This window comes from Podarcis melisellensis (assembly GCF_964234715.1).
Source record: "Podarcis melisellensis genome assembly, chromosome: 11".
NCBI classification, from domain to species: Eukaryota; Metazoa; Chordata; class Lepidosauria; order Squamata; family Lacertidae; genus Podarcis; species Podarcis melisellensis.
The window spans coordinates 33,602,964-33,615,242 of NC_138543.1; positions in this window are offsets into that span (position 1 = coordinate 33,602,964).

Sequence of the window (12,279 nt, forward strand, 5' to 3'; positions counted from 1 at the left end):
CACATCTCTGAAAGTTGCTGTGAATATTCTGGCAAGCCATAATTATGGGAGCTAATTTTCAAAAGGCTGTTATTCAGACAATCTCTTGCATGGACATAAGTGATACTTCAAGGATAACAAAACTAGCGAGCCTAGTTGGCAGCAATTGTGGGCAAAATTTTCAGGGCCTCATACCTGAAACACTGTCTGCCTCTCCAGTCCAGGTGTAGCAAAATAGGTTTTCAAAAAAGTGCAGTCCTTGGGAATACAAATTGTGTGGCTTTTTGTTTCGTTTTTTGAAAATGGCTATATTTTTACATCTCTCAAGTTCGCTATTAAAAGTGATGTGTGTGTTTTCTTCATTTGTTGGGCTTGGACAGTTTATCTTTGTAGTTTGTATCCTTTATGTTACTGCCAACAGGAATAAAATGTATTACCCTACCCAGAGGATGATATGTGGATACTTAAAGCAGGAGAAGCAAATTCATTCTAGAAACTATAGGTATGATCAAGGCTGTTATGAGAAGAAGAAAAATTCACTGTATAGACATTTTGCATATCAAATACAAGGTTTTTAAGGGCACCTTCACCAAGGATATGCTCAGATGTTCTTTTATCTAAAAAGATGTGATTTTTGTATTCAGGGATTTCAAAGAGATTCAGTCAATGCTATTTATGTTACTATATCAGTGACATTTCTGTGGCTTCCAATTAAATATAACAAAAACTTATTTATTCTGGACAAGAGCAGGTTTCAGGGTTTAGCAAAATATTGTTGCATGCATCTGTCTCTGAGTGGTGAGAGATTTTGAGGGTCCCATACCATGGAATGAAGGTCACGGAAGACTAATGGCAATTATATCTGTGATACAATCCTTATTTACACATATGCACAGGCTGACCTTGAGATGGACAGTTCCAACAAATCCTGTTTCCTATCAAATTTCTAGGTGAGGCACCAAAGTCACAGTTTCTGATTCTCTCAGAGAGAAACTCTGTGTCTCTTTTGATACCGATTCCAATGCAGTAATGTTTAGTGGTGAGGCAAGACAAGTTGAATAAGAAATAGTTTTATTAAAAAAGTATCTACACCAGGTCTTCTCTCCTTTAGCTGCTTTCTCATTGTGCTTCTAGCCCAGCCTCCTGCTTGGGCCTAATATTCTAAACTAGACATGGGAGGTATCCAACTGGGCTCCAAACTCAGTGTTATAGATTATTTGTTTAGTAGATGGCTCAACTTGCACTTTTTGCTCCCCTTTCTATACCCACTACTGTCTCCGTGCTTAAATTTCTTTTCCAGTCATGCTCATAACAATTTCTAGGACACTCTTGATTTTCCCATTGATCCCTCAGATTTGCACAAACCAGAACAGTGGACAAGCAAACCGCATAAAAAAATCACCGTATTTTTCCGTGTATAAGGCAATGCTTTTTGCTAAAGAAAATTAGGCAAAAATAGGGTGTCGTCTTATACACGGATAGTGAATGCAGAAGGGGGACATGCGATTAATGGCAGCAGCAAGCAGAAGATTGGCAGCAGTGACTGGGCGGATGATTGGTAGCTGTGACAAGGCCTGCTGATGATTGGCTGTGGCAATTGGGCAGGCGATTGGCAGCTGCAGCTGTTGGTGGGCTGTTGGTGGCGGTGGGCTGTTGGTGGCGGTGAACGGGCAGACAATTGGTGGTTGCAGCAAGGTGTGCGATTGGCAGTGGCTGTGGCAAGCGAGTGGCAGGCAGGCGGGTGAGCGATTGGCAGAAGTTACCTCCCTCACTGCCCAAAAAAGCTAAACAACTTAATTTCTCAATTTTGCGTTAAAAAAAATAGGGGTCCTCTTATACACGGGGGCATCTTATACACAGAAAAATATGGTAATTCTGTAGCAGAAATTACACAGCATTTTAATCTGAAAAGTATGCACTGAGGATCTACAACTGCTTTAATTTCTTTGACAGCTGTGGTCTACATTATTTCCATTGCTCCTGAACAGAGGAGCATGCATTGCCTTTTATTTCTCAGATTTGCACAAAATCAGAAAACTGGACAAGCAAACCATACTAAGGGGAAATTGTAACGTGACTTCCTTGTACAGTTTTCTGGTTTTGTGCAAAACTGAGGGATCAAAACAAAAAGAAAATACATCAGATATTGCACATCTACCTTCCCCCACACCTTGTTGGTACTTACTCAGCATAATAGGATCAACAAATCAGAAGGTGGAGACAAGCACAAAAGGGTATAGACAGTAAAGACCGCAGTTGCTCCTCATATACAGATTCATAGACAACTTTGGTATAATTCAAATGGGGGAAGTGGATTAACAGCTTCTATAAGCTCAGATGTTGACATGCCCCGCACTCCCAGCCAGGATAGGAAGGGGAAGACATCCCCTCTTCTGCTTATTTTTTTTTTTATAGAATATTTATTAAAATTTTCAATAATAATACAATGAAAATCAAAAAGAAAAAATTAACAAAAATACAAATAATTAAAAACACACAGAGTTTCCATTACTTATTTTCATTAACTTATTTCCCGGACCTCTTCATACCTCCCTTTTTTGTATTCCAATTCAGATTGTTAGTTCAGCAAATCCTTACCATTAAATTTTTACCTATTTCTAAACCTTTTTTTTCATATTCTCCTAAAGCATTACAGCTGGAAACCACTTAATTTCTATCCAACATCATTCTAACATTCATTAATTTTACAATATTTCTGTAAATATTCTTTAAATTTCTTCCAATCTTCTTCCGCCGACTCTTCTCCCTGGTCCCTCTTCTGCTTATTTTCTGGAAAGATCTTCCATTGATTTAGAATACTTTCATTTGCAATCACATGGCAGTATACAGTAAAAAGAAATAAAGAAAAACATTTAATTACAAAACAAAAGAGCAGCTAGTAGGCCAAGAAAGGCGCAACATTAATAAATACTACCAACTGGTATCTGTGGCAACTCATGGCTCTAGCTTGCACAATGAAACAGATACCGTATTTTTTGCACCATAACACTCACTTTTTTCCTCCTAGAAAGTAAGGGGAAATGTCTGTGCGTGTTATGGAGGGAATGCCTACGGGTGGCTTGCCTATGGATTTTCCTCCTCTAAAAATTACGTTCGTGTTATGGTCGGGTGCGTGTTATAGAGCAAAAAATACGGTACTTACCAGATATGGCCGGGATAATTACTTACCATGGAAACTAGTGTGTCTATTTTTTGTAGTTCTTCTTTCCAGCGAAGGAGCCCAGCCCAGCCTGCCCTCAGCCATCTCCTCACCTGTCTGCCATTTGAAGAGGTGGCACTGACTATCAACTTCCTTGTCAGGGTGAGAAGTATCCCTCACCCAGTGCAAGTAGCACTTTAGGATCCCATAGCCTAGCCCATTACGTATATGAAGAAAACATCAAAGTCTAACCCTATATCTCCGTGCTGAGTCAATCAGTGCTTAGTTTCTGCCCTAAGACAAGTTCTAAGATGCACGTGCTGGAAGTTATTTTTGTATTATTTATATTGTTTTATATCTATTTAGTTATATTGTGCTTTCAAAGCACTCAGGGCTCTGCTAGGAGCTTTCCAGATTCTATCAACAGCTTGTAAGTTACTTTAATACAATAGGCAGAAATAAATCTACGCTATCAATGAGACAGAACCGTCGGTGTAGGTAGTGTTGTGCAAGACTCAATAAAATATACACCCCGAGCTACATGTCTAAAAAAATGAATTTTCACAACTATCATGATGATAATACACATCTCATTCCCTTTTAAATTGAGTTTAAAATAAAGGTTCAGAACTGAGCCCTACAATGTTGCGCGTTCCCTCTGTCATGATTTGAATGTGGTTGTGGATAGCATAAGATAGATCATTTCATGGCACCACCAGCATACATATTCACGGAATTTATTACTGAGCTCAAGCCAGCTGAATTATGGATGCCAGCCAAAAGACGCTTGAACACAGAACTCTTGGAATGTCTCCCTTGTGGTGGTTCGGAGGCAGTGAGCTGCATTAGGAAAGAGCGCGGATACCGAGTGAGGCAGCAACTGTTACATTCCTGGATAGTTTGATTTAGTGCGGAATTTTTTATAGACAGATTCGGTGGTAACCCTTTCATTCCCAGTGCCCCACAGGGGTTCAAAACACTCTTCATGGCGCACACTTTAAAGTTCCTGCAGTGTTTGGAAATGTGATATTGCCAATATTCCCCAGGGCACTCAATTATGAGATCCTTCTGTGGCTGTCAAAAGCCAGTCGTTCAGAAGATTACTCTTTTTCCATTCTTAAAAATGATGTGGGGAAAGAACCAAATATAGAATCGAGACTTGGTTCTTTCTCTCCTAAATATTTTTGGGGAACATTTCGAAATGTTTGGGTTTCTGAAAAGACTGTGCTTCATGCATGGGTGCCAACTTGAATACAGTGGTACCTCAGGTTACATACGCTTCAGGTTACATACACTTCAGGTTACAGACTACGCTAACCTAGAAATAGTGCTTCAGGTTAAGAACTTTGCTTCAGGATAAGAACAGAAATCATGCAGCAGCGGTGCAGCAGCAGGAGGAGGCCCCATTAGCTAAAGTGGTGCTTCAGGTTAAGAATAGTTTCAGGTTAAGAATGGACCTCCAGAATGAATTAAGTACTTAACCTGAAGTACCACTGTAAAGTATTGGGCAGGGCACAGGTAAGCCCCCGCCCCACCTAACTGATCACAAGACACGGTGCACATGCACCATCTGAATGGCAACGCCCACCAAATGGGGTGCGGCTCCCTCAAATATATTATTGGGGGGACAAAAGGACCTCAGCCGTTAGAAGCTAACTCCTGTGCCTTCATGTTTATAACTATGCATACTTTGGGATAGCTCAGTTGGTAGAGCATGAGACTTTTAATCTCAGGGTCATGGGTTTGGACCTCATGTTGGGGTTAAACTAGATGACCCTTGTGGTCCCTTCCAAATCTACAATTCTATGATTCTATGATCTGTATGAAATATGGGTGTATGTTTGGATAATCAGTACCATCTCATCTTTTGAGCAAATTGGACATTTATCTTGGAGAAAAGCTAGTTTTAGTACTAACATAACTAACTGACATCACCTTGCCAACAAAGGTCCGTATAGTTAAAGCCATGGTTTTCCCAGTAGTGATGTATGGAAGTGAGAGCTGGACCATAAAGAAGGCTGATCACCAAAGAATTGATGCTTTTGAATTATGCTGCTGGAGGAGACTCTTGAGAGTCCCATGGACTGCAAGAAGATCAAACCTATCCATTCTGAAGGAAATCAGCCCTGAGTGCTCACTGGAAGGACAGATCCTGAAGCTGAGGCTCCAATGCTTTGGCCACCTCATGAGAAGAGAAAACTCATTGAAAAAGACCCTGATATTGGGAAAGATGGAGGGCACAAGGAGAAGGGGACGACAGAGGACAAGATGGTTGGACAGTGTTCTCGAAGCTACAAACATGAGTCTGACCAAACTGCGGGAGGCAGTGGAAGACAGGAGTGCCTGGCGTGCTCTGGTCCATGGGGTCACGAAGAGTCGAACACGACTAAACAACTAAACAACAACAACTTAGGGTCATTAATTGCAAGGGCTCTACTTTGAGTAGGAATTCTTCAATAGAACCCATAATATTTAAAATTTCTTTACTATAATATTGATGGTTTCTTCTACTTTAGTTGTTTTTTAAACTGGCAAAATGAAAGAGATGCTAGGTTCCTTACTGTTCAGCAGCTTATAGCTTCGTTTGTATCAAAATAAAAAATAAAAAGCAAAATCAATTGACTGAATATTGACTAAATAAATTATATTTTTTTAATATACCGAATATTTAGTTGCAAACAGGTTGTACATAATACATATTAATGTTCCTAAAGTAACAAAGTGATTTTTGATCTGTAAGGGAAGATGGGCGCTGTGGTCCTGTAATGAAGGCTAGCTGTATAAAGGATTCCAAGAAGGAAGTATGCAGGACAAAATTGCATTAGATTGCCCTGGTGTCTAGGCAAAGACCCACGTCCTGTTCCGTGACATGGAGCATCTCATAGTACTCTATGAAGACTCGCTTTCTCACTGTATTAGGAATTATTTGCAAATATGAATATGAAATACGAAAGTAACAATTCTCCCAATTTTTTTAGCTGCACAGCTTGACTGCCTGAAATTAAGTGCAGCAATGGATAACTGAAATAATTTCCTTCTCATAAAATACCACCTCGCACATGCCTGACTATAGGTAGTATAAATCTTTATAAGCTTTTCCAACATATGTGGAGTGCTTTTCAAATATTTTAATTTCAAAAGGGGCTATTAAGACCCTCTCTTCAGTTCTCCCACGTTCTGCTGAAGTAACTCCATTTAGAAAGATGCAAAAATGTACTGTATTTCAAGTAAAGAACTTCAAATCCATTGCTTCTCTGCAATGCAAGAGACTGTAGGTGAGTCACAAATACTCTGCATTGGCAAAGGGCAAACACAATCCCTATTCCTTTTATAACATATGGTAAATGTTTATTGAATACATATATTTTCATACTATGGCAGGAATCCACCCAACGCTCATCAGAAAATATGGCATGATCTTTTAGAGTACATAATCAAATGAAACTGTATTATATAACATGACAAAAGTCTGTTATTTTATCAGAACAAGTTATTTGTTGTTTACTGCAGCAACAATTTTTTTCTCAAAATGTATATTCTGTACCTTGGGGGGGGGGGGTTATTGAAAACACCTCAGAAATGCTCTGCATAACATAAATGAATCCAGAACAGTCAAATGAGTAATATCCACTCAGTACGGGTATAACCCGCTCCTAACTAGCTCCTGCTAGTAAATGAACTTCTCAAAAGGGATATATTTTTTTTTAATAGTGAGCAAGGAATTTTGATGATACATTGAGACAAAATTCCAAAGTGCCAAGGTTGCCAGTGGATTTGACTCCAGGTGAATTTGGAGTTTACCTTTGAAACATTTTTTGTTGTTGAATCATAACATCCTGGGAAACTTAAATGCTACTGTCTGAGCACAGCGGGGTTTTTTGTGGGTTACTTTGTGTTCATGCAATATCTTGCTTAGCATCACTCAAGTTGGCCCATACATGGCAAACAAGTTCTGAATATGAGAGTGCTGGCAGCAAAGGGATTGAAGATTAAGGATCCACATAGACACCCTTGCTGTGAGACTGTCTAGGCCGGACATTTCAGCCCCAACTCCTAACCAAGGTGAGACCCACCAGAATTTTGGGCTGGGCTATTGTTTATTTGGTTGCGTACTTTTGGTGCCTTGTCTATTGCTTATGACTACTTTTGTTATGTTTGTAGTTATGTGATTTTTAAAAATATTTTGGAAGCTGCCTTAAGCATGGTTTTAACTGCCTCAATGAGGGGAAAATCCCCTAACTGACATCTTATAACCTTGAAAACATCCATTAATCTATAACATAGTATAATAAGCCTGAGGATACTCTTGAGAGTCCCATGGACTGCAAGAAGATCAAACCTATCCATTCTGAAGGAAATCAGCCCTGAGTGCTCACTGGAAGGACAGATCGTGAAGCTGAGACTCCAATACTTTGGCCACCTCATGAGAAGAGAAGACTCCCTGGAAAAGACCCTGATGTTGGGAAAGATGGAGGGCACAAGGAGAAGGGGACGACAGAGGATGAGAAGGTTGGATAGTGTTCTCGAAGCTACCAGCATGTGTTTGACCAAACTGCGGGAGGCAGTGGAAGACAGGAGTGCTTGGCGTGCTCTGGTCCATGGGGTAACGAAGAGTCGGACACGACTAAATGACTAAATGACTAAACAACAACAACATGAGATAGAAAAAAAACTTAAGTGTCTTAGTTCCATACAATAATCCTTTGAACAATAATCATGCATATGTAATACAAATGCTTATGATCTGAAATCCCAGAGAAGTAATAAACTGTTGTAATCCTGGTAAGATTAGATTAAGTGGTTTGATAGGATGGCTAGCATAGGAACATTTGCTTTCATCAGTGCTTTTTTCCTGGCAGAATGCTCCGGAATGCAGTTCTTGGACCTTTTTCTTTTCCCAAATCAGAGCCTCCCATCTTCTTCCCAAAGCCCAGGAAGGCCCATCTCAGGGAGGGAGGCGCAATGCTCTGGCAGAGTCCGGGAGCCCTCCCACCTCCTTCCCAAAGCCCACCCAGGCAGATTCTACCAAAGCAAATTCCCATGGAACTGTCCACAGAGCAGTGCACCAAAATGTGGCCACTCCTTGCTCGCCTGCCATGTGATGAAGACTGGCATTCGTGCGAGAGCATATTATATCAATAAGAGTATTCAGAAATGCTCTGCGGCAGCTGAAGACATACACAGGTCATTCAATATTTTTTACGAGGTAGGCTATGATTCCTGTATCGAGTGAAAAATGCAGTGGTTGGCGCTGCAGTGTTGCAACTGCCACCATCAATATTTAGCCTTGCATATCTGATGATGCAACTGCTCTGATGGAAAAACACAAGCATATCTTAGCCTGAGCAGTTGTCATTAGTGACATTTATCTGGAAAGATTTAGACAGTGTGTTAATGGAAGTGGCTGTTACAGTACCATCTCTCTTCTCACCTCTCTTTCCAAAAAGCTTAATGGAGAGGCAAAAGTGATGAAAGTTAATAAATGCTGCTGTCGGGTCAGGGAGCCTTACCTGTCCGTTTGAGAACAGTTTCTTAACTGCATAGTGATTTGCTGTTCTAGAGATCCAATGGTTGTATTAAAGCTTTTCAAATTAAATTATGCAATACTTTGGACGGGAGGAACATAAAAAATCATGAAAATGTCATGATTTACTGTTTATTTCTGTTTCTCCAAACTTTACTACACTAAGATTCTAAAAATGAAATATACTTATTTTTCTTCCTTTCAATGAAGGTTTAGAAGGTGTGTTTTTACTATTATTATTTTTTATATCCACTAGGTATGTCTGGGGCAACCCAGTCAGATGGGCGGCATATAAATGATATATTATTATTATTATTATTATTATTATTATTATTATTATTATTATTATTAAGTGACAGCTCTAGATATTATTAAAATATGCTCTTTTAAATCTTATGTAATATGCATTGTATATTTCGGAAATATGGGGGAGGGTTATGCACTGACCACAGATGCTGGTATCTTTCTCTAATATTCAGTATTATGTGGCAATATTGACTCTTGAGTTTTTAACAAATCCAAATTTGACACAAAGCGTATGGCCCCTTTAAGTGCAGGGCTGTTATCCCAGTCTGTATTGAATTTGAAATTGTGTTACATATGAAACTGTTTTATATGTATTTATTGTTAAAGTACTTTGAATGGTTTTGGCAAAGCAATTCACAATTGGGATTAAATAAAAAGTAAATAAGTATTTATAAGATGGCAACCCAAGAACAGGAATTTCTGAAGTTTATTGGACAGAGTCACCTATGTCATATTGGGCCACACACATGCTACTCTTATTGCAAATACGGGAGAGAATATGGAATAAATATGTACTTCTGAATAAATAAGCATGTGATGGCACTGTATCAATGTGGCCCTAAATATTAAAGTGGACGTAAGTATAATTTATCTGGGGATTCAGCTAGATTGGTAAAGAAAAAGTGCTTTATATACCGTACGTTGTATATGTGATATAACACTGTGACACCAGATGGTGCTATGGAGTCCTGCCCTTCCCTACCGCATTTCCCCGTATGCGTTTACAACACGTTTAACTGAATCGCTTCTTTGACATGTCTGTATGTAGCCTGGGACTGACTGTTAAAAGGAAATCTGCTTAGGATCAGGTTGTTGGTTGGAAATGAAAAAAAAAATTTAAAATCAAGAAATAAGGGATAATATGTTATTGGTTAAGAAGAGCTGAGATAGCAACTGGTAAGGGATATTCAGATAATATATCCAAATATTTAGTTGTGAAAGTTGTGTGAGAATTGTCTGAACAGCAGGTGAAAGGGAAGAGTCCTGGTTGTTTTTGCAAAACTTGTTTTTGCAAAACTTTAAACTACTGTCAGTTCAAATTGTGCAGAAAAGGGCCTCACCAAAGAGGTTGCAGTGATCAAAGAGCAAACTGCGTAGGCCACTATCGAACACAGTTATTTGCATTTGAGCCCATTGGCTTCCTTGCTGGATGGCAGCCATAGGGTGAAGTGAAATGTTAAGGGCTTTGATTTCATTAAGGGCTGTTTTGAGTATGATACGCATACTGAAATGTTTTTAATATGCTCTATATCAGATATGCAGAAACTTAAATTATTGTGAAATGTGTGCAAAAGGAGGGTATTAAGGAACAGTGGGGACGCATGAGAATCTGAGGGGGCAATTGTTTTTGGAATTGTGCTTCCTCCAAGCCCAGGTCCCCTAATGCAATAATTTCTGCCAGTGGTAGAGAGGCAGCTACCTTTGTTCCCCAAATAATCCTTTGAGTGGATTTCTCTTGGGAAAACAGGTTGATTCAGCTTCCCAAAAATTTTGTGCGAGAGAAGGGGTTTTTATCATGGATTGAGATCCATGGCAAGCCTTCATAATTCCCTTCTTATCAGATCTGAGCGGCCACTAATACATATTAATTATTACAGTCCTAATGAGTCCAGCCCTTATTGCAGTTGCCTACCTCTAGGTTCCACTGAATCAAATATGAGCTTTGACTGAAAATAATTATTTCAAAGGTATTCCCCCAGGTTATATTGTTTTCATAACCTATATTGCCTATACTAGTTGTTAATGGTAGATGTGCTGTGAAAGAACTAGCTCTTCCAGTCGATCAGATACGAATCAACATGAGTTCCTGGTCCATTCTACACCCTTATTTGCACATTGCGCCTTGAGATTATAGGAACCAAAACATTAATTGATTTTTCTTGTGTAAAGACTGAAATCATTATTGTGTTGGCTATTGTTATATGTTATACAAGAAACTTTTAATATTTAAATAAATAAATAAATAAATAAATAGACAAATCCAGTGCACTCAGTGGTCTGGAAGGCACAGAACTTCATTGAAGGGATTTAATCATTATACTGCATTTTGGTTGATAAAGTGCAGGTACTCTAATTATTCTAATTATTATTTATTCTTGGATATTGCTGTGTCAAACTAGATATTTCATTCTCCTAAATATATCCTTGAAGACTGAAAACAGGTATACAACGCAAGCTTTCATTGTCCAATCTGATGGAGACATATCTGTAGGAAATAGCATGCTACCAACTGCTGCTGGTGGGTTAAGTTGACTTCATGGCATGGCTCAACATTATGGTGAATGGGATTAATTTTTAGAAACCTAATGTGCTGTTCTTGAGTACTGCAAAGCGTTTATATAACATCCAATTATTAACTGATTTTAAAAATCATTTTTTATTCATACTGTTTGCAACCTAAATTGGGAGTAATAGTAGGGTGGAAGCAGGGAGAGGGTTAAGTTGCTGCTGAAAGTGATAGTACATGAATATGAACTGCCTGAGAAACGGTTTTGCTGTAAAGTTGGGTTTTGACTTCTGCCAAAGTTATATTGATCACAAAGCTAGAGCTAGCTTTATTATAAAAATCATAAATCTGATTGGACAGTAGATTCTAGTTCTCAAGTGGTTTTCCTGGTCTTGGGTCCTCATCTGTGTGACCTTTTTTTTAAAAAAAATACTGCTCTGGCTTTTTGCAGAAATATTTCAAGCTGCTGCTCCACAAATCAAAATCATATGCATATGCTCATAGAACAGAATCACTTCCATCCAGTGGCATAGCGTGGGTTGTCAGCACCCAGGGCAAGGCAAGTAATTTGTGCCCCCTAACCCGTGGATTTGTGCCCCCTAACCCTAACCCCCAGATGTTGCACCCGGTGTGGCCGGCCCCCCCTGCACCCCCCACGCTACGCCACTGCTTCCATCACTCTCAAAGTTATATTCACAGACATCTCTCACCTCCGTTTCAGTTCCAGCCATATCCATGGGGATTCTTAGTGAGTTTAATACCCACTGGTATAATACTGCCGTAAAAATATATAAGAGCTATCTTACTCACGGTGTTTGAATTAATTTACAGATTGCTACCATCATGTTGAGTCTCTGCACTCCTGACAGGAACCACTGAGTGTTCCAGACATCCATTCAGAGTTTACATGTCTGCTCCTTATTCAGCATTTGTTCGAATTTGTTTTCAGGGATGTTATAAGACAATAAGCATTTGTTGTTATTTGCATGCCTATAAATCTTCCCATTAATCATATGTTCCTGCCACATTGCTCATTTCCCTGCCACATTCCTAACTACAAAGTCGTTTTTTAAAAATAGTGAA